At 41.7% G+C, this 22,575-nt stretch overlaps 1 long non-coding RNA gene across 1 annotated transcript; it reads right to left on the reverse strand.

Annotated features, from left to right (window-relative positions):
* Positions 1-1,784: 1,784 nt before the first annotated feature.
* Positions 1,785-20,657, reverse strand: LOC139359238 (uncharacterized). The gene is made up of 4 exons (XR_011615175.1): positions 20,559-20,657; positions 6,387-6,462; positions 4,551-4,749; positions 1,785-1,947 (listed from the first exon to the last, which is right to left on the reverse strand). It is a non-coding gene; the product is annotated as an uncharacterized lncRNA (long non-coding RNA).
* Positions 20,658-22,575: the final 1,918 nt, after the last annotated feature.

Genomic DNA, 22,575 nt, shown 5'->3' on the forward strand with positions numbered 1-22,575 from the left:
ACCTGTCTCTATTAAAAATACAAAAATTAACTGGGTGTGGTGGCACACACCTTTAATCTCAGCTACTCGGGAGGCTGAGGCAGGAGAATCACTTGAACCGGGGAGTTGGAGGTTGCAGTGAGCTGAGATTGCGCCACTGCACTCCAGCCTGGTGACAGAGTGAGACTCCATCTCAAAATAAATAAATAAATAAAATAAAAAAATGCATAGTGGTGGTGGAAGCACAACATTGTGAGTGTAATCAATGCCACTGAACTCAAAATGCTTAAATGGCATATTTCATGTTACATACATTTTATCACAATTTTTTAAATGTTGAAAAGCAAAGGAAAAAGCGTCCCCACCCTTTAGCATCACATATAGGACTGTCCATGCTCAGACTCCTGCTGATGGGCCAGATGTACCACATGAGGTGAAGCTCACAGAACACCTGGGGCTTGCCGCCTCACCCTCCGTGCCTTTGCACCTGCTGGTGCTTCTACACGAAATGTTCTCTCTCTCCTGTCTCCCTGGCAAACTCCTGTCATCTTTAGAACCACAAGTTAATTGTTCTTCTCTCTGTAAAGTCTTCCTGATTCTCTTGCCTGTACCTTTACAGGAAGAGCTGCTTCCCTCCTCCTTTGTGACTTTTTGTGCAGTATGCCATTACCGTGCTTACCAGACCCATTTGCAATTTGTTTTCCTTTTGTGAATATCAACTTACAATACATACAGTAAAATTCACTCCTTTTAGCGTACATCTCTGTGAGTTTTGATAAATACAGTTAGTAGTGTAGTCAACACCAACAACATAGTTTCATTACTGCTCCCACCCAAAAAATCCCTCACATCTCTCTGTAGTCAATTCCTCCCCCAGCTCCTGATCTGTTTTTGGTCTCTCTAGTTTGGCCTCTCTATATGACATTTTCAAGAATGTTATACAATTGAAATCATGCAGTACGTATCACAGTCTGTTGCTGCTGGTTCTTGTTTGTATAGCTGTCTCGTTCTAGACTTGAGCTCCTAATATCAGACTTTGTCTTACTTATTTTTTCCCTGCACCAAGCATGGTGTGTGCTCCATGGTGGTGTTCTGTGCCTGTCAGTAAAATGATTGAATGAGAGCATGACGTTAGAACCTGTTTCTAATAAAAACAATCCCAGCACAGTGTCCTTGGCATAGGGTTCAGTGGGAGGCTTCAGGCAGGAGCAGAAGCAGCTGGTTGCAAGGCAGTCATGACCAGACATGGCAGACAGAAGTGAAGTCCCCCAGCCCTTCCTGCCAGGGCAGTGAAAGGAGCTGAAAGCAGGGAGGCAACTGGCACCGGGCTGTCTGGAGCTGGAGCCCTCCTTCCTGCCAGCAATGGTTACGCACGAGGCCACCACAGCCCCACGAGGCCACACCCATCCACAGTACCTCTAGACTGGGCAGTCTGGTCCTGACCCAGGACCTTTCTGTTGGAGGGCACCTCTGGGACTCCCGGTCAGCCAGCCCAGAAGCAGCCCAGTGGGATCCAAGCATAGGCAGTAACGAACCAGGATGTTGGGAGGAGCAGCTTCAGAACCTCAGAACCACCTAGCTTTTGCCTCTTCCTGCATCTTCCTCTATTCCCACCTCTCTCCACTCATTCCTACCTCCACCCTCACACACAAAGCCACACATATCCAGAGGATCTTTTGCTTGGTCTATACCACCCTAATTTCAAGGAAATAAAGAATGCCATGTAGCCATTTGAGTTGCTGTTTTCCACCATGGTTTTCTATTTTAGCCTTCACGGGGGACCCTGGGGAAGCCCTTATCTCCCATATCCCCATCTTGTAGTTATTGTCTCGATAGGAACAAAAGTCCTGCATCCCTATTATTCCTCTTTTCTTCCATGCTTTATTAAACCTTTTGTTAGCCCCTCAATGAAAGCTCCTCGAAGGCCAGTAGCACAGCCAGGTCCTGGGACCTTTGCGCGAGCACCATCTGTGATTAAAGAGAAATCATAACACAGTAAGGGCCATGTGGTAAACACTAAATAAATGACTGTTAAACAAACTGACTCAAAAATTCATGATCAAACAAATACGGATTATGGAAGCTGCCTACATTTTTATTGACCTTCAGTTTGGAATGACCACTACCTCTGGATCATATCCTGGGGCAGAGCAAGAAGAACCATTCACTCCTTAAGGTATGAGTAACTTCAGTTCAATAATTAATAAGCAAAAGGGTAGAAACCTGGGGTTAAAATGACATGTGGAGAATATGGCATGAATGTTAATTCTATTTCTTATTATTGCAACAATTGCGAATTGTCTTTTACAATAACTTTATGACTTTGTTCTTCAGTGGAAGTGAAAATTTTTTAAAAATTCTTTTCTGGGTCAGAGGACCAAGAATATGTTCCAGGATTTTCACATTCAAAGTTGTGTTTCTTTTTAAACGTGTAGACTTTGCATCATCAACCCAACAGATATGTCTTGACTATCTCTTTTAACTCCGAATGCTGTTTAGGATACAGAAAAAAGGACGGGAATTGCCTGAAAAGTCCTGTGGGTGTTCAGGTCCTGCTGTTCAGAGGAACCCTGCTCACATATGCACCTCAGTGGCCAATGGAACCTCCTTTTCAGATGACAAATCACTGATTCGGGTCCCAGCCTCAGAACTGCACTGCTTATAGATGCATTTTATAGCAATGCCTTGTGTATACTCATTAGATTGAATTTGCTGATTTCACAAGCATGCGCCAGGGAACCAGGGACATAAATGCACAGTGACAATATCTAAGGTTCGATAGAGGGAGAAATGCGCCTACAACAGTAACTCAAACTGAAGAACCAAGTGGAAGCTGCCATCAGAGGCTCCCAGACACAGAGCCAGGGCTCGACTACCTCTTCAGAGGCCTGGGATCATCACACCAATCAGCAGGCACCCTGGGGTGGGATACAGCTTGCTGCAAAGGATCCTCTAGGCCAACCGTGACTCATTGGCCTGAGGCTCCCGCTGCCTGTACCCATGAGGCTGGAGAAAGAACATGGGCTTCGAGCAAATAGAGCTGGAATCCTGGTTCTGTTCTGGACAGGTGCGAGATTTCCGACATTTCCAACATGTCCTGTCTCAGCTTTTGCTTGTCTGGAATATGGCGCTAATGCCCCTTTCCCCTAGGATGGCAGAAAATATTCCATGAGATAGTGTATAGAAAGCTCTCACAAAGCATATAGAAGGTGTAATGCCTTTCCCTCCCCCGCCTACCTTCAAAGAATGAAGGCCCTGCCAAAGCACGCCCACAGGGCAACACAGTACATCACTTCCAGGCAGCAGAACAAGCACATCTTAACAGGGCCAGACCCGGGAAGTCTGGAGTGTGGAACACTGAGAGGAATTTTGCTGTAGGTTGGAGATAACCAGTGGGTGGCCCCAGGGTCATGGGTGTACTTATGAGGCTCATTAGGACAGAGGACAGAGGCAAAACAGTGGAGGGAGGAAATCAAAATCAACCTGGTCTCCTATCACACTGGACCTACAGCTAGCCCTACACGCACAGTCTAATATTCGCTCCTGATGCTAGAGCCCAGGCGATGCGCTTGTTTATAACACAGAGCTCTTGTCTGCCCCCTCCTTAGTCCTGCACCAGCTGGACACAGGGCTTTGACTTCTCCCCTTGCTCCTCTTTTAGATCATTACCCCTGAAATGCTCCTGGCTGGATGTCCCAGGGGTTCACCGAGAGCAAATCTGTGGCAAGCAGAAAGAAGGGGCTGGAACGGCACATGCATGGCAGTCTGTCGAGATGGTCATTCATCAGGTCTCGGAATCGAATCTGAGACACCATCTGCCTTTGTCCTCCATGAGGATTCTGCGTTGGAGAGGGGAATGGCCTCCTCGGCGCCTCCTCCACAGTGGCTGAGAGAAGCCGCCATCTGGTGACATGGTGGGAGGCGGTGGGGAAGGGGGGTCTACTCTGAGGGACACCTAGGCGAGGGGATGGCTTTGTGTTCATAACCACGGCAGCCCCACTCTGCTCATGGGGCCTCATTTCTCAGCGCTAGGCCAAGTGAACATTCTCACTCTGCTCTTGCTCATTCTTGGCTTTGTGCTTTTGGCTGCTTAACTTTTGAATGCCAGACCAACCTTTTAAATGCATGTATATTCCTGGCAACACTCCATGGGAGCATTTATTGCACTGAATGCAAAATAGGAGACTCTACTTAGGGCTGGGACTCAGAAAACCCCCAAGGAAGAAGGCGACTCTATCAACTCAATCAAGGACCCCTGGGAGGCACGATGTCACTTCGAGTTACCCCAAACTCAAGATTTAATCATTATAAGCCAAAGAAATATGATTGATAGTCTCTCTGTATAATTCAATCACACACGTCCCAGTAGCAGGGAAGCATTTGGACCAGGTTGCCAGTTTTTTCTTATTCAACAATCCTAATGGCTCAGGGGTGGTACCAATAAGATATTAATTTCCCTGGAGAAATTTTCTTCTAATCATGCATATTGAGCTTGAAGCCCTTAGGCACAGGCAGATTCGTATAATTTATTTTTTCACCTGAAGCTATTTTTTTGTTTTTATTTTACTCACAGTTCATAGTGTTTATTACATTCGCTTGAGAAAATTTCTCTCCACTTTCCGCACTTTATGTCCTCAGTCTTTTTGGCATAAGACAGGATGTGGCTTTGCAGCTGCCTCCAACCACGCCTTTGGAAGCGAGAGATGGCAGCTCCCAGGCTCCCCAGGCCTGCAGTCCAGATGTGAGAGCGTGAGAAGCTGTCTTCCTGGGCTAGAACGAAATGTGGGTGATTCAGTCTCATTTAGCCCTGCCTACAGAAAGGTTTTCCTTTCAGGGGCATTTTAAAAAGATAGTAACTCTTATTCTCCAGGTAAATCGCCATCAGAAGCTAATTTCTGAACATCTACTGTCATTGACCATTTTTGGCTTGGGTTTTAAAAAAAAAATGTAAATTAAATTAAATAAACATCCACCATCACCTCCAAGGCCTACTTATGTTAGAGAAAGTGTAGCTAGTTAGGGAGACAAGAGTTGGATGGAGAGCGTCTTCATTCCACACATTGAGAGTAAATCAGAGAAGTGCCTCTGAAATATTCAAAAAAAGTAAGAAATCCGATATAAAAGTAGACTAGGTCAACATGAGCCTCTAGGGTCCTGTAGCTATTGGGCTAGCGCAGAGCCTAGGGTTAACGTGGATCTATTTCACTTGGACGGCCCTGGGAATTCTCCTGCGCATTTGTCACACAATTTGATTCGGGTTGTCCCACTGCCCCGGGAAGCTGGGCTACGTGTGAGATTTGTTTGGAAGCAGTAACGAATCCAGTTGGGGATGAACGTCTAGGTTTGAGGAGCAAGCACTTCTAGCCACAAAAAATATCCAAATAAGGATGGAGGGGCGAGAACAGTCAAAAGTAGCTTACTCATCGTTTTCAATAGGTGTGCTTTCAGTTTTCTTCTTCATCATCAGGGTGCTAGCAGTATTGCATCAGCATCCATATAAAGAAAGGGAGATGCAACAGGGAGCCGCGGGGAAAGCTCCGACTGAGGAGTTGGGAGGGTGAGGGATCTGCTGTCCCTGGCTGGGCGGCCACAGAGAAGTCACGGACGCCTCTGGCCCCACTGCAAGAGTCTGTTGGTTTATGTTTCTAAGTGATCATCATGTCTTTAGAAATTAGCCATGCAGATGAGCTCTCCCCAGATGTTTGTTGGAAGATTATAGTAAGTACAGATGCTCCTTGACTTACAGTGGGGTCATATCCTAATAAACCCATCATAAGTTGAAAATATTATAAGTAAAAAATGCATTTAATACACCTAATCTGCCAAACATCGGAGCTGAACATAACCTTCCTAAACATGCTCAGAACACTTACATTAGCCTACAATTGGGCAAAATCATCTAACACAGAGCCTATTTTATAATAAAGTGTTAGATTGAATACTGTACTAAAAGTGAAAAACAATGGTTGTATGGGTACTAGAAATACAGTTTCTACTGAATGCATGCCACTTTCACCTCACCATAAACTTGAAAAATCATTTGTCAAGGAATGTCTGTAGTTGTTTTTTGTTGAATTGTGTCCCCCAGAAAGATACGTTCACGTTCTAACCCTGGGAACCTGTAAATGTGACCTTATGTTGAAACAGAATATTTGCAGATGTCATCAAGTTAAGATGAGGTTATACTGGATTAGGGTGGACTCCAATCCCATGACTGGTGTCCTTATAAAGAGGGGAATTTGGACACAGACGTAGAAAGAATGCTATGTGACAAGGGAGGCAGAGAAGGTAGGGACTGGAGTGACGTGCCTACAAGCCAAGGGACACCAAGGATTGCCAGGCAAATACCAGAATCTAAGAGAGAGACTTGGAATGGACTCTCCCTCAAGCCTCCAGAAAGAACCAACCTTGCCATCATGTTGAAGGGAACACCACCATCCCAGAAGTGACCACACCTTGATCTTGAACTTCTGGCCTCCAGAACTGTAAAAGAATAAATTTCTGTTGTTTTAAGCCACCCCGTTTGTGGTGCATTGTCATGACAGCCCTAGGAATCCAACACAGCAGTCATCTCACACAGGCCAGTATAACTAGTTTAGAACAAGATTCATTATATCTGTTAGATGTCAAGGGAATATTTTTTGGTCTCAATGATGGCAAATTTATTTTGATAATACAACTGACCTTGCCATTTTTACTGGGAGTTTTTGGAATGCATGTTCATTTCATGCTCCTAAAAAGATTAAGCATGCCTGTGTGCATGTGTATATCTATCCATCCACTAAGTTGTATCTCATTAAAAAATAAAATAAAATCAGGCTGGGTGTGGTGGCTTACACCTGTAACCCCGGCACTATGGGAGGCTGAGGCGGGTGGATCACCTGAGGTCAGGAGTTCGAGACCACCCTGACCAACATGGTGAAATCCCATCTCTACTTAAAATACAAAAATTAGCCAGGTGTGGTGGTGGGCACCTGTAATCTCAGCTACTTGGGAGGCTGAGATAGGAGAATTGCTTGAACCCAGGTGGTGGAGGTTGCGGTGAGCTGCGATTGTGCCATTGCACTCCAGTCTAGGCAACAAGAGCAAAACTCCGTCTTAAAAAAAAAGAAATCCTATTTTTTAGTATCAGGAAATGAATTAAATACTTCATCTATTTTCTACAAAAAGGTGACCTATGTTTACATTTTCAACCTCATATTTAACAGTGATTGTGCAATGTTATTGCATTCTCTAGTTAGCCACTCCCAAGCAGTGGAAATGTCTGCTTGCCAGCTCTCAGTGGAGAAGTAAATTGCCCTCTGACAGTGCTGGTGAGGCGCCACTCTATTTAAAGGCAATTTGAGGAAGAGTGATCATCTCCTATGTGGGGAAGGCCAAGTTAAGACTTCCGTTCAGATCCACTGGAATTTACATATCTACACCCACTAGAGGACACTTCCACCTTGGTTCATGCTACACAAAAAGAAGCAGACCCCTGACAACTATTTGGTGACTGGCATAAATGAAGACTTACTGAACTTGAATGTGGGCCTCAAAACTGATTTTTATGTTGACTTCATTATCTGGCTTCAGACTTTTCTTTTTTACTGATTGGCCTGATTTTCACAGTCACGTTGTCATTTTTCTCATCAGCTCACTGAAACAGCCTTGGAGTCATGTACAATTCAACGTGCATGCACACAATTCAGTGCTGCCCTTCAAAACTTTCTGTCCTACCATCGTTCCGTTTTGGTTTTTGTTTTCCAGAATACAACTCATTTAAGTAAGAAGAACTGAAGGGAGCTTTTAAAAAATGATTCTGAAAGAGTTTATATGATCACTGGGAAATATATATACTATTTCTCTAAATAAAATAATACTTTTAAAAATAAAGTGGAATATGAAAATCAGCCTGTGATTTTTAAGTAATCATGTTTTTAAAAATCAGCTTTTTAAAATGGGACATTTTCAAATCTATGAAATTATTGTTTGAATTAGAAAAAGAGAATTTCTGGCACCTCAGCAATTGGGAACTTTACATGCCCTGGAATTAACAAGAGAGACTAAACTACACATTGCTGGTTGGTTGACTGGGCAGAATGAGAAAGACAGTCTTTAAACTGAAAAACAATTTTCTTTTTCTGTAGAAAGTGTGTTTTTCAGAAGATATATATGTATATATTCATCACATATATATTACAGACAAATAATCCTAAGTGTAGAATCTTAACTGAAAATATATGAACTGTTGGCCAGGGCGGTGGCTCATGGCTGTAATCCTAGCACTTTGGGAGACCAAGGCAGGCAGATCACAAGGTCAAGAGATTGAGACCATCCTGACCAACATGGTGAAATCCCATCTCTACTAAAAATACAAAAAATTAGCCGGACTACAGGTGGCACGCCCCTGTAGTCCCAGCTACTCGGGAGGCTGAAGTAGGAGAATCATTTGAACCCTGGAGGCGGAGGTTGCAGTGAGCCAAGATCACGCCACTGCACTCCAGCCAGCTACAGAGTAAGACTCTGTCTCAAAAAGAAAGAAAGAATATATATACACACACACACACACACACACACACACACACACGCACACATATAAATTGCCAATATCCACAGGGTTAATATCTAAGATGGTAGGATTATGAATGGTTTCTCCCTTTTTTTCTACTCTTCTGTATTTTCTATAGCAGTTATGTAGTTCTATTATAATGGTAAAATATGATTAATTGTTAAAATGAACTGAGAACAAACCTGATTCTATGAAACATGTCTACAGACAGCTGGGAAACAGCCATGGATGACAGAACCTGCTGTTACACTGTTACCAAGGATGAGAAGTGGCCCGATTTGGGTGAAAAATGCTCACACCAAGGCCAAGAGACAGGGCAGCAGCAGGCTCTCCAGTTGAATTTCCTGCTGGCCAATGGCCCCAGACCAGCCTTCTCAAGGCTAAAGTGTCATGGAGTCCAAGCTGGCACCACTTTTGTTGTGTCAAGCTCATTTTGTCTTTAATCTGAGCCTGCTTTGATGTGTTCAAATGAAATGCTGAGAATTTTTAGAGCAGAGAAAGCAATGAAGAGCCTGGCTCCCCAATCTGTCCATCTGGATAGACACTTTGAATCCAGAAAGCTTCTGGCACCTTCACAGTTGAGAACTTTATGTGCCCTGGAATCAGCAAGAAAAACTAAACTATTTATCGTAGGATATCGGGCCCAGCAGGATGAAAAAGGCGGTCTTCAAATTGAAGTAACAGGCTTACTTTTACTGTCAGAAGTGTGTTTTGCAGAGGATATACTTAAAAGACAAAAATATTAATCCTGAGAATATCAAGGAGTCTGCTAAGGAGGACTTTCACACTGTCATTTATTCCTTTATCACTCACTCATTCATGCATGCAGTTAATTAGCCCCAGCTGGGTGCGGGTGTGTGGCCGGTCCTTAAAGCAGTGGTTCTGAAAGTGTGGGTCCAGAACTAGAAGCACAGGCAACACCTGAGAACTTCTTAGAGATGCAAATTCTCAGACACAATCCCCAGACTGCAGAATTGAAGTCTCCAGGTGTGTGGCTCAGCAATCTGCGTTTTAACAAGCCCTCCAGATGATTCCTGTAGCCGCTAAAGTTCGAGGACCACAGGTGTTATGCGTGGGTGTATGGCAGTGGAGCTGGAAAGGAATGGCTGTTAAGTATTTCAGCTGGGCACAGTGGCTCACAACTCTGTTACCAGCACTTTGGGAGGCCAAGGTGCGAGAATTGTTTGAATCCAGAAGTTCGAGGCCAGTCTGGGCAACATGGCGAGACCCGTCTCTAAAACAATTATTATTATTTTTTAAAAAGGACAATAGTGTGTGGGGTGGGCATGGTGGCTCATGCCTATAATTTTAGCACTTTGGAAGGCCAAGGCAGGAGGACTGCTTGAGCTCAGGAGTTCAAGATCAACCTGGGCTACATAGTGAGACCTTGTCTCCACAAAAAATAAACAAAATTATCCACCATGGTGGTGCACACCTCTGGTCCCCTACTCAAGAAGCTGAGGTGGGAGGATCGCTTGAGCCCCAGAAGTCAAGGCTACAGTAGCCATGAGCCATTATTGTGCCACTGCACTCCGGCCTGGGTGTCAGAGTGAGAGTTTGTCTCAAAAAAAAAAAAAAAAAAAAAAAGGCACAAAAATGTGTGTGGAAGAAGTTCATTGTTCTAGGGAAGCACAGAGTGCAAGGCAACCCCATTACCCCATGGAGAGGACTTTCCACAGCCTATTTCTTTGCACTGAATGTCTGATTCCACTCTTAGGATGAAATGTGCAGTCTTCTTGATCCAATATTGTATTAATTTGAAGTAACCATTCCAGGTAGCTTCCAGAATGAAGTAAAAGGACACAAATTTAAAAATATCTCCATTCTTTCTTGCTTATGTTCTTTGATCAAGTTGTCTTTATTTGTGCTCTTATGAAATGGCTATAGCCCAGTCCTCACAGCCCAGCATAAGTTTGCCAAAAGGTACTCCGGGAATCCTGAATGGTTATCAATGATGTCACCTGATAGACAGCATTAGCTGTCCACGTGATGCACTTAGAACAAACACTTCCTACTTACAATGACACTCATTTTCTTTTGTTTTCATCTTCTTTTTTCCTCACTACATCGTCTTTAGCTGAGAAGGTAGCAATGCTGCAGACGAGCCCTCCTATCAGCTGTAACAGGCCTGGACACAGCTGTGTGGGAGGCAAGGCTGCTTGCGATGTGAGCCGCCTCCAGGATCTCCTGGGTCAAAAGGACTTGTTTTGCAGTTGAATCTGTTGTGTCTCATGTTTTTCTGCTTCTCTGGAGAGGAATGCCCAAAGAGGCGTGGCTCGGAGGTTAACCACAGTTATGCAGACAACAGCTGGCTGGTTTTTTCATTGCTTCCTAAGGGTTTAATTTTGGATCCTGTCCAAATAGCCATGTTTTGGATGGAAAGTGGGAAAACAGCCCAATGGAGATTGCTTTAGTTGCCTCTATCATGGACATCATCCTCATAAGTTTCAACTGGAGGCTTGAGGTTATGTTTTCAATGACTAGTGTATGTCTTTATTTAAATTCCATCATAGGAAAACCTAATACCTGCTAATCACAGCTGTTGAGAATTGTACAACTACATTCTACCATTAATTGAATGCTTGCAATGTGCTAGGCGTTATGTTGATATTTCCTGCTATAACCACATGTCAACTCTCTAAAGGAGGTTTTATTACCCCATTTTGCAGCTTGGGAAACTGAAGCTGAGAGAGGTTAAGTGATATGTTCAGGGTAATATAGTAAGTAAGTTGCAAGATTGGAGTTTGATTCAGGTGTGTCTCACTCCACCATGTTATGGTGTCTCTCTGATATCCCTGTAGTGAAGGGATAAAATGATGACATTCATATGGTTAAAGAACACCGATTCTGTCTTCTAGAAATGTGCTCTGGCCAGGCTCAGACATAGCATTCTAGATCAATGACTGCATCACAGATTTCTTATCAGGCTAAAGCTGATCAAGTTGCAGGGGAATTTACTGACAAATGATAGATTCCAGAGCTGGCAAATAGGTTTTTTTGCACCAATTCTGATTATTTGTCCATGTATACCTGGAGTGCTGTGTTGAGAAAGTGTCTGAGGCCACATGTGAGCCCAGGGGCAAGGTGTACTCTGATGGATACGGTGACATCTGGCCTGGCATCAAGAAAGGCAACTACAGGGAATAAGATAAATATTTTGTAATATTTGATGTATTGAATTAGATGACAAGTGTCCTAAAATTTAGACTCACACCTTGGATTTAGGTCTTATAATAATTGCCATTGAAAATTATGTATCATAAAAATGGGTTCAGTAAAATTTGGTGTTACCTCATCAGTTCTGTGTGATGTGGTGGATGATGAAACAATAGATTGGATTAGAATTGATGCAAGCATGCTTCATTCTAAGGAAACCTACACTAATAAAATTACGAAGTATGAGATTCTCAACCTTACAAAAGGATAACTGGGATGCTTTTAAAGAGTAACATCACCTTAGCACTACCCCAAACACACCCAATGCATGCAAAGAGTCTTTCATGATCCCATTCAATATGGGAGAGGGAGTCAGAATAAGAAACTAAGCTTGTTCTTGTTAGCATATTGTTAATACTGTCCAATGTGATCTACAGATTCAAGGCAATCCTTATGAAAATTCCAGTGATGTTTTTCACAGAAATAGAAAAAATAACCCCAAAATTTGTCCAAAACCACAAAAGACCCCAAATGGCCAAAGCAATAATGAGTAAAAAGAACAAAGCTGGAGACATCATACTACCTGATTTCAAACCATACTATAAAGCTACAACAATCAAAACAATATTCTACTTGAATCTTAAATTCAGCTGATTTTAAAAAGAGAGAGAAAAAAAGAGAGTATGGTACTGGTATAAAAACAGACACACAGACCAGTGGAACAGAACTCAGAGCCCAGAAATAAATCTTTGCATTTGTGGTCAATTGATTTTCAACAAAAGTGCCAAGGACACACAATGAAGGAAGGGCAGTCTCTTCAATAAATAATACTGAGACAACTGTATATCCACTTGCAGAAGAACAAAATTGGACCCTTATCTCACACCACATGCAAAAATCTAACCAAAATGGATTAAAGACTTAAATGTAGGACCTGGAATTATAAAACTACTAGAAGAAAACATAGGGGAAAAGCTCCATGACATTGATCTGGGCAATGATTTTTTTTTTTTTTTTTGATATTATACCAAAAGCACAGGCAACAAAAGCAAAATTAGACAAATGGAATTGCATCAAACTGAAAAGCTTCTGCACAGCCAAGAAAATAATGGAGTGAGGAGACAACCTATGGAATAGAAGAAAATATTTGCAAACCATACATCCAATAAGGGGTTAATATTCAAAATACATAAGGAATGCAAAGAACTCAACAGTAAGAAAGCAAATAATCAGACTAAAAATAGGCAATGGATATGAATAGATATTCCTCAAAAGAAGATATACAGATGGCCAACAGGTGTACGAAAAATGCTCAAATCATTAACCATTAGAGAAATGCAAATTAAAACCATAATCAGATATCACCTCACACCTGTCAGAATGACTATTATCAAAAAGATGAAAGATAACAAGCATTGGCAGGGATGTGGAGAAAGGAAACCCTTGTACACTGTTAATGGGAATGCTGTTAATGGGTACACAAATTAGTACAGTCATTATGGGAAACAATGTGGAGGTTCCTCAAAAAATTAAAAATAGAACTACCATATGACCCAGCAATCCCACTACTGGGTATATATCCAAAGGAAATGAAATCAGTATGGTAAAGAGATACCTGCACTCCCATGTTTATTGCACCACTAATCACAATAGCCAAGATATGGAATCAACCTAAGTGTCCATTGATGGATGAATGGATAAAGAAAATGTGATATTTATACACAACGGAATACTATTCATCATGAAAAGAAGGAAATCATGTCATTTGTGACAACACAGATGAACCTGGAAGACGTTATGTTAAGTGAAAGAAGTCAAGCACAGAAAGACAAATATCACATGATCTCACTTATATGTGAAATCCGAAAAGTTGGACTCTGAAGTAGGGAGGAGAATGTTGATTACCAAGTACTGGCAAGTGGGGTTGCTGGGAAGATGTTGGTCAAAGAACACAAAATTTCACTTAGACAGGAGGAGTAAGTTTAAGAGATCTATTATACAACATGCTGACTATAGTTAATAACAATATATTGTATTCTTGAAAATTGCTAAGAAAATGGAGTTTAAGTGTTATCACCACAAAAAATGAAAAGTATATGAGGTAAGTAATATGTTTATTCACTCAATTTAGCTGTTCCAAAAATATATGCATATTTCAAAACAACATGTTGCACATGATAAATATACAACATTTTTATTTGTCAATTTAAAAATAAATAAAAGAAGCTAAAGTGTTGGGAGACTACTTATTGAAAAGCAATCAGGAATGCGCATTTATAAAACTGATGCTGGAGTATTAGGCAAGAGGAACTATTATTCAATGTATAGACCCCAGCTACCTGGGATGCTGAGGCAGAAGAGTTGCTTCAGCCCAGGAATTCGAGGCTACAGTGAGCTATGATTGTCCGTGTGAGTAGCCGCTGCACTCCAACCTGGGAAAAACAGTGAGACTTTGTCTCTAAAAACAAAAAGCAAAATTTATGTGCACAACATTTTTTTTTTTTTTTTTTGAGACAGAGTCTTGCTCTGTCGCCCAGGCTGGATGGAGGGCAGTGGCGCGATCTCAGCTCACTGCAAGCTCCACCTTCCAGAATACATCTATCAACAAAAGGCTTCGCTATTGATATTCTTGAGGTGGAAGAAAATGTCAGTAGATGAGAAAGATCTTTATACCAAATCTTCACAATCTTCAGCTCAATCTTCAGTTGAGTTGATTTTCACAAACATGGCCTTCGACTCGGATGATGCTACATCCTCCATGTGGTCTGACATCTCCAGCAAGGTTTGGCACATTGTGGATGGAGCAAACCTGCCTCTGGAATCAAATCATTATGCCAAGGCGTCCAGGCTGAGGGTAACCCAGGATGGAATGTTTCCCGAGATTACTGGGACCTTTCTACCCACGTGAGGCCATCAATTGAGAATGGCTTTCTCCAGACCAGACTTGGGGGTTGATGCTATCTATACAAGTGTGCAAAAGTCAACAAGAGTTTTGTGTAACTTTGCTCAGGATACTTTGAAAAGTTGTTTAGTTTTCTATTTCTGGTTATGCATATTTTCAACTATTAAAACCATGCAAGAATCACTGTTCACTAATTAAAGCAATAATTTCATATTGAGAACATCTTGTAAATTCAAAATAATTGGGGGGTACTCTTACATTTAATGTGCTTTCAAAGTACATCTGCAATGTACTTTACTACTTCTTCTGAAGAGGTGACCATATGGCACACAATCCGAGTTTTAAAGCGTGCAAAGTTAATGTGACATTTCACTTATCATTGACAGTGACTTTACAGAGGCAGTTTTCTTTTGGGTAACATGGTACTTCACAACATCCTGGATGTACCCAGTGGTCACTGAAGCAATCCTTTGAACCAGCCCCATGCATGGCCAATAAACTCTCACGGAGGGAGTGGATGCAATGGGCCAGGATGGGTATAGAAAGCTGAGAACAACATCTATAGCTGTACAGCACAGTGTCCCCTAATCATTTGGAAGAATCACCTTACCAGAGGCAATATGTACTTACAGAAATTAACTTTTTCACTACTTCATACTGGTGGAGGAAAAAAAGAAGAAATTAATTTATATTCTATACAGTCTTGTGCAAAATATTAGATTTAAAAAGCATTAGATTTTAAAACATTAGGCTAAATGAAATCTTTTTGATCTAAAAAAGTCTTTATTTATCTACTTCCCTCATGGTCCCCCTGTTCCCTGTTCTGCTGCTCTTCACATCTCCAGTCAAAGATAACAAGAGCCTGTTCCCGTAATCACCGCTTCGCTATGCCACATGATAAAATACACAGGTCGACTACAACCAGGTGCACGCTTCCACATGTGTTTACTGAAACAAAGGTCTCAAGAAACAATAGTTATCCTTATTCCGTAGGATGCACTCTGATGTTTTCTATTTGATTTTGCTTTTTGAAACATGCTGCAAGTCAGTTTGGAACATCACTGTTTAACAGAACATTCTGGGATGATGGAGACGTTCTATAGCGGCACTGTCCGTTACAGAATCCACCAGCCACGTGTGTCTGTTGAGCTCTGGAAATGTCTAATGAGCACTGAAGAAATCAATTTTAATTTTACTTTAAATAAAATTACATTTAAAGGTAAATAGCCATATTTACATTTAAAGAGCCACGAGGATGGGCCAGCGGCTATTGCACTGAACAAGTCAGCTTTGAAAACCTCTTCGGTAGTATTTAATAAAGCTCAACACGCCGCGACCCTAGAACCCAGCCATTCTGCTCCTAGCGGGAGAAAGCACTCGGGTCACATAACACTGTTCTAGAAATGGAATTCTCTGCAAGTCTGGCTGCTGAAACTGTCTGTTGTAACCTGAGACAGGTTTTATCTGTAACTGCTGAAATAACTTATTCAACTCTAGGACCAATTTTGCCCGCTGCTGTTGCCCACAGATGAGAGCTTCCCAGCTCCCCAAAACCATCCTAGTGTCAATGAACTTTCTCAAAGAGTAATATGTAACATTTCTCTTTCCTACAAAACCTCCAACCTTCGTTTGTTCTTCAGACCTACCAAAGACTACCCAGTCTGTGTGTATTCTTTCTTCCCAGAGGAAACTTTAAATCTATTCATCTCTACCTTTTTCTTCTGACTTTGACAATACCCAAGGAAAATACGTGAATATGTCCATGAAGGAATATGCAATATAATAGCACAAAACTGGAAATAACTCAGTGTTAGCCAATGGTAGAATTAATTTTTTTAAAGGATAGTGTTGTCGTACAATAAAATACTATACAGCTATTTTAAAGAAGAATAAACTCATACTATAAGAACATAATGTTTGAGGGAAAGAAGCCAGACAAAAGAGTTTATACTGTGTGATTTCACTTATACCATGATTAAAAATAGGCAAGATAATCTATGGTGATAGAAGTTGCCTCTAGAGTTGGGTGAATATAGACTGGGCAGTCACTTTAAGGAAACTTCTGGGGTGCTGGAAATGTTCTATATCATGATTTGGGTGTTGGTTATTTGGGTATATACACATGTTAAAAAAATCAGAGTTACACATTTGAGATTTATGTGCATTATTGTAAACTGTATAATAGGAAAAAAACAAACTAACTGTTTTTTCCTATTATATTCTTAACAGAACACTTCCGACACCAGATGTGTGGGGTTTTTTTTTTTTTCCCCCTCTGTACACAAAGCAATTCTCCAGTGTCTTATAATTCAACTCAATTTGGACACTACCTGGCAATAGTGTCAGATCTCCAGTGGTTAAGAGCTCAGTGCCACAAAACTGTCCCCACTTCAGACACCAATCTCAGGCCCCATGTTGCAACCTGTGCTTCTGACCAACCAGCTATAAATCAGGGTTCCTATGTCCTCCTCATCGAGTTCAATAATTTGCCAGAGGCCAGGCGCCACTGGTGGCTCACACTTGTAATCCCAGCACTTTGGGAGGTCGAATTGGGTGGATTACCTGAGGTCAGGAGCTTGAGACCAGCCTGGCCAACATGGTAAAACCCTGTCTCTACTGAAAATACAAAAAATTAGCCAGGCATGGTGGCGTGCCTGTAGTTCTAGCTACTCGGAAGGCTGAGGCAGAAGAATCGCTTGAAACCCGGGAGGCAGAAGTTGCAGTAAGCCGAGATCACGCCATCACACTCCAGCTTGGGTGACAGAGTGAGACCCCATCTCAAATAATAACAACAACAATAATAATAATACTTTGCCAGGGGTGCTCACAGAACTCAGGGAAATACTTGTGTTGATCCATTTTTTATAAAGAAGATTACAAAAGCTACAGATGAACAGCCAGATGGAAGAGACACACAGGGCAAGGTATGTGGGAAGGAGCTAGGAGCTTCCATGATCTCTCGAGGTGCACCACCCTCCAGACACCTCCACAGGTTCAGCAACCCTGAACCCTGTCCTTTTGGGTTTTGATGGAGGTTTTATTATATAGGCATGATTGATTATGTTATTGGCCATTGGTGATCCACTTAACCATCAGCCCCTCTCCCCTCCCCAGAGGTCAGGGAATGGGGCTGAAAGTTCTAGCCCTCAAATCACAAGGTTGGCTCCCCCAGGAGCCAGCCCCCATCCTGAGGCTATCTAGGAGCCCCCAGCCATCCATCATTTATTAACATTCCAAAAAGGCACTTATTACTCAGAGATTCCAGGGGTTTTAGGAGCTCTGGGTCAGAAGACAGGACAAAAACCAAATATCTACTTTGTATTATACATCATGGTATCACAATTATACTTCAATAAAAAATATTTTAAGCAGGGCATAGTGAAATATGCCTAGAGTCCCATCTGGAGGCCAAGGCAGGAAGATTGCTCAGCCCCAGGAGTTGGAAGCCACCCTGGCCAATATAGCGAGACCCCATCTCTAAAAACTGTCTTATCTTGTCTTTTCCTTTCCTCACTTTTCTTTTCTTTTCTTCTCTTTTCTTTTCTTTTCTATGTTTTCTTTTCTTTTTGACAGAGGGTCTTGCTCTGTCACCCAGGCTGGAGTGTAGTGGCATGATCAGGGCTCACTGCAGCCTTGATCTCCCAAGCTCAAGCGATTCTCCCACCTCAGTACCACCCTCCACCTCCTCCCGGTCCCCCGCCAAGTAGCTGGGACTACAGGCATGTGCCCCACTCACCGCTAATTTTCTTTTCTTTTTTTTTTTTTTTTTAAGTAGAGTTGGGGTCTCTTCATATTGCCCAGGCTGGTCTCAAACTCCTGGATTCAAGCATCTGCCCACCTCGGCCTCCCAAAGTGCTGGGATTACAGGCATGAGCCACTCCGCTCGGCCTTGTATATGTGTATTTTGAAGTAGTTGGTTCTTAGCCCTTAAATTGATTGCAGATCTACTAATGGGTAGGGACCCTGTTTGAAGAACAGTCCTGAAACAGGATATACTCAGCATTCTACCCAAGGCATGACTCCCTCACGGAAAGGAAGGGCAGAGTATTAAAAAGCATTTTATTCCAGCCTGGATTTCTCTGCATTTGCTCCCTGTCTCGCCTTGCCCCTACGTTCTGATGTTTTTCTGCCTTTGCACGGAAGAGCTGCTATGACTATATATGAAATCAAATCAACTGACCCATCACCCCCAGGCCTTTTCCCCTTTATTATATATGGTTCTCTCTGTTCTGCTTCTCCCGCCTGTACCTGCATGGTTCCAGTATGACATGGTGAGAATCGAGGAGGTGAATGCAGGAATAAGCAAGGGACTCTGCAGTCATGAGCTGGCACTTTACTTCACCTTCTCCCCCTGCTGCTACCTCCTTACATGTAGAAAGTGGCTGGGTTGGCTCGTGCTCCCTGCAGACAGAGGCCAAACTAGTGGCAGGAAGTGCTGTCTTCCTCACCCGGCCAGAAGGGCAATGGGTCTGCACCACACTTGCCTAATAACTGATAGTCTGCCTGGCACTGCCCCCGTGCTCACTGAGGACCAACAAGGCCAGGTGTCCCAGCACTAAGAGCAGCACACAGGCGGCTTGAGGGAAGCCAGGGAAAATAGTTGTCCATGACAGCGCTGGGATGGGAAGTGCCAGGGAAGAGAAAGCAACCAGCAGAGGAGCACCTTAGGGGCCAAGGAGAGAAAGAAGCAGGAGTGTAGACACTAAATGGAACAGGCAAGATGCGAGGCGTGGGGTCCAGGGAGAAAGCAAGTGGCCAGAGAATGGGTGGGGGTGTGCCCATGCGCACACAGGCAGAGACCACCTACCTGGTTAGGGGGACGGTGAGAACTGAGTAGTATTCCAGTCGTTTAAATGGAAAGAAGTTGTGTTTTAATAAATTTTCCAACAGGGAGTCAGGTAGCATGAATATATATGTATATGTACACACACACACACACACACACGTATCTGATCCCTGAGAAAGATTTGTAAAATAATAAAACTCAAATTATTAAAGTGTTAACTGAACTTCGGAATTTTCATCTCAATTTTCTCTAGAGCATCTGGCAACCAGATGACAAAATTTTCAGTTTCGTTCAAGTATGTATGGGGTAGATGATTAACCAGTTAAATTTAATCTGCCTCAGCAACACTGTTATGTAGGTCATGTGGGGAGGCTTTACCGTTCCTGAAGCATGCTGAGAGATGGTGAATGCCTCTTTTGTAAACTGTCATTGACTCTAACAGGCCCCAAGTTATCATATCCGGCTTATTGGTGATTGTGAGGCCAAACAATTAACAAAGTTTGAAGTAAATGCAAACATAACTCCCTCCTAACCAAGAAGTAATTGTTCCATAAGGCTCAATAATAATACATTTAATTTATAACTAAATATATTAATTTAACCTGTAAATAGATTGTATTGTAATGTAAATATTTCAATACATAAATGCTTTTTATTATATACTACAAATACATTATATCTGTTTTATATATAATATATAATGTGTATATTCTATATAGTTTTTATATATTATAGATATAAATTTTTTATATTTATGTTTTTATATCTATATTATATAATGTCATATGATATATGTTTTATATAATATATAATGTCTTAGATATATAACATATATGTAATGTCTTTTTTATATATGTATATACACACACACACGTTACATATGATACGTATAAAATGCCAGCCCCTTAACGTACACAGTGCGTTATCATGGGAATTTCCAATAAGTTTGCGAAGACAGAAACAGTGGCCTATATATGGTAATGGTAGTTAATCTATGCAGAATAAAGAAAATATAAATTAACTTGAAATAAATTTAAAACAGCTTTGTCTTTTCTTTTTATAATTTAATCAATAAAGACAACATAGAAAATATTGGCAGTAGATTTCTGTGGTGTTTGCCACCTATATAACAATTCTGATATGGCTAAAATCTTTTTAAAAATGTAATCCAAAAAAGCCATCACCTGATAGGGTAAAAGTTGTTGATGTTCATCATTGGCACACTTAGATTTTCAATTGTGTTGTTGATGCTGCCAGTTCAGAGTGCTATTTGTGGCAGGCCTGGGGAGTGAAAATGGGTGAAGAACAGATAAGGAGTTTAAATGAATTTGGCATTAATGATAACTGCAGACCTTAGCAAAGTGTTTTCTTTGCCAAGAGAAAGGAAGCTATTAAACTGTGAATAGAGCTCATATAGAGTGTTGAAAATCAACACGGAGTGGGGCAGTACTGCTACAATCACCTGGGAAACCATGGCAGTTGCTAGGGCCTCCCGTTGCTGCTAATGAGAACAGTGCGGTTCAGAGTCAGCGTGAGCAGCGTGCCATCAGCCAGACCGAGGCCCCGATCACAGGCAGCGTTCGCCTCTTTAGGCAGACAATGCACAATGGTGCCTATCTAGGCCTTGCATAAGCCACGTTCACCAGAGGGTCAGCATTGATTTTGAGCAATTACTTCCATACTCCCGGGGCTTAGTAAAACCAGGAGCATCCTGTTCTGATCCAAACTCCCTTTTCTTCTTCTGAATGAAGGGAAATCTCTGCCTTATGATTTCCAATATTAATAAAGTGATGCCGGGAAGGGGCAAGCTTTCAATTAATATTGCATCCCTTTCCATTGGTGTTCTGAAAGGTTCCGTGAAGCCTTTGTCTTTCAAGGATGGAAAATGAGCTTCTCAAGAATTAAATATTTTTAAAAATTCATATGAAGGGGAAGGATGAACTGATACAAGGAAGTTCTTATCATCTTGGCAAATGACACAGACTATGCCTATACTGGTCCAACCATACAGGAGAAAAGAAGAAACTGTTTTCCAGATGTTTTATCTGCATAATATGAAAAACTTCTTTGATTGAATTTTTCATTTTTCATTCAGATGTTTGATGTTTTAGACAGAGTCACAGATATGAGAATATGAGAAGAAAATGAAAGGTGTGCAAAAATACATCATCAAAAATGCTTTTTGATGATAATAAAGTTCCCCTTTAATATTTTAGAGTTTTGTCCCAAGCAAGATTTGATGGGTTTCGTATTTATATAGGACATATATTAGCATATTTTTGACCTTTAGAAGCTGCTGATCTCAATGTTTAAAAATCAAAGAGGAAAGAGCTGCAGACTGGAGTTTGCAATGTCCTCATTGTGAAAAGCTTGTTCCTGGTGGTTGTTTTAGAAAATACGTTGTTAAACAAAAGTAGAAGCTAATGCAAAAAAACTAAGATCAAGGGGGAGAAAATCATGAAGTTGGAGGAAAGGCACACATGTAAGAGAGCGCCAGTAGGAAATAGATAAACAAATATGATAGGTTTGAAAGGCCTGTGGGTTTGAGACCTTCTTAGGGAGAAATTTAGGTACCAGGCTGGGGAACATGTATTTATTTCACTAGGCACTGAGGAGCCATTCAGTGTTTCTTTTTTAATTTTCTGTTTATTAGCTGCCAACAACAGAATCTACTCTGCCTAGTCCACGCTGAAAGAGAAGTTATCAAACAATATTAGGTAGCTTATAGAATCTTCAGGTGAATAAGCAGTCAGGCTCTGAAGCAAGGTAAAAAGGGCTGCTGTAGTGAAAACACATCTCACTAATACTCCTGAGGCTCCAGAAACCTCCCATACTGCAGTTGACAGAAGAATGGATCCCTATAAACAGTACCCCCTCATAGTACTCACTGTTGGTTCTACCTCTCTTGCAGGAGCCCAAGGTAACTGTGATTCATAGAACTGAAATGATATACCTGAGTCTTAGCTGCAAGGGAGTCTGGGAATATGAGCCTTATACTTTAGGCAGGCATGACCCAGAATATTGGAGGATGTTCAAAGATCTTCTGCAGATCTGCACAAATGACAAGTTTCCACTACAAGAATGATGCCACTGTAGCTATGCTTTAGGAAAAGTAATTTGCCATGATTTGTGTAGAAAAGATTGGGGTAGGCCAGGTACTGTGGTTCACGCCTGTAATCCCAGCGCTTTGGAAGGCCAAAG

This window comes from Macaca nemestrina, chromosome 16 (assembly GCF_043159975.1).
Source record: "Macaca nemestrina isolate mMacNem1 chromosome 16, mMacNem.hap1, whole genome shotgun sequence".
NCBI lineage: Eukaryota > Metazoa > Chordata > Mammalia > Primates > Cercopithecidae > Macaca > Macaca nemestrina.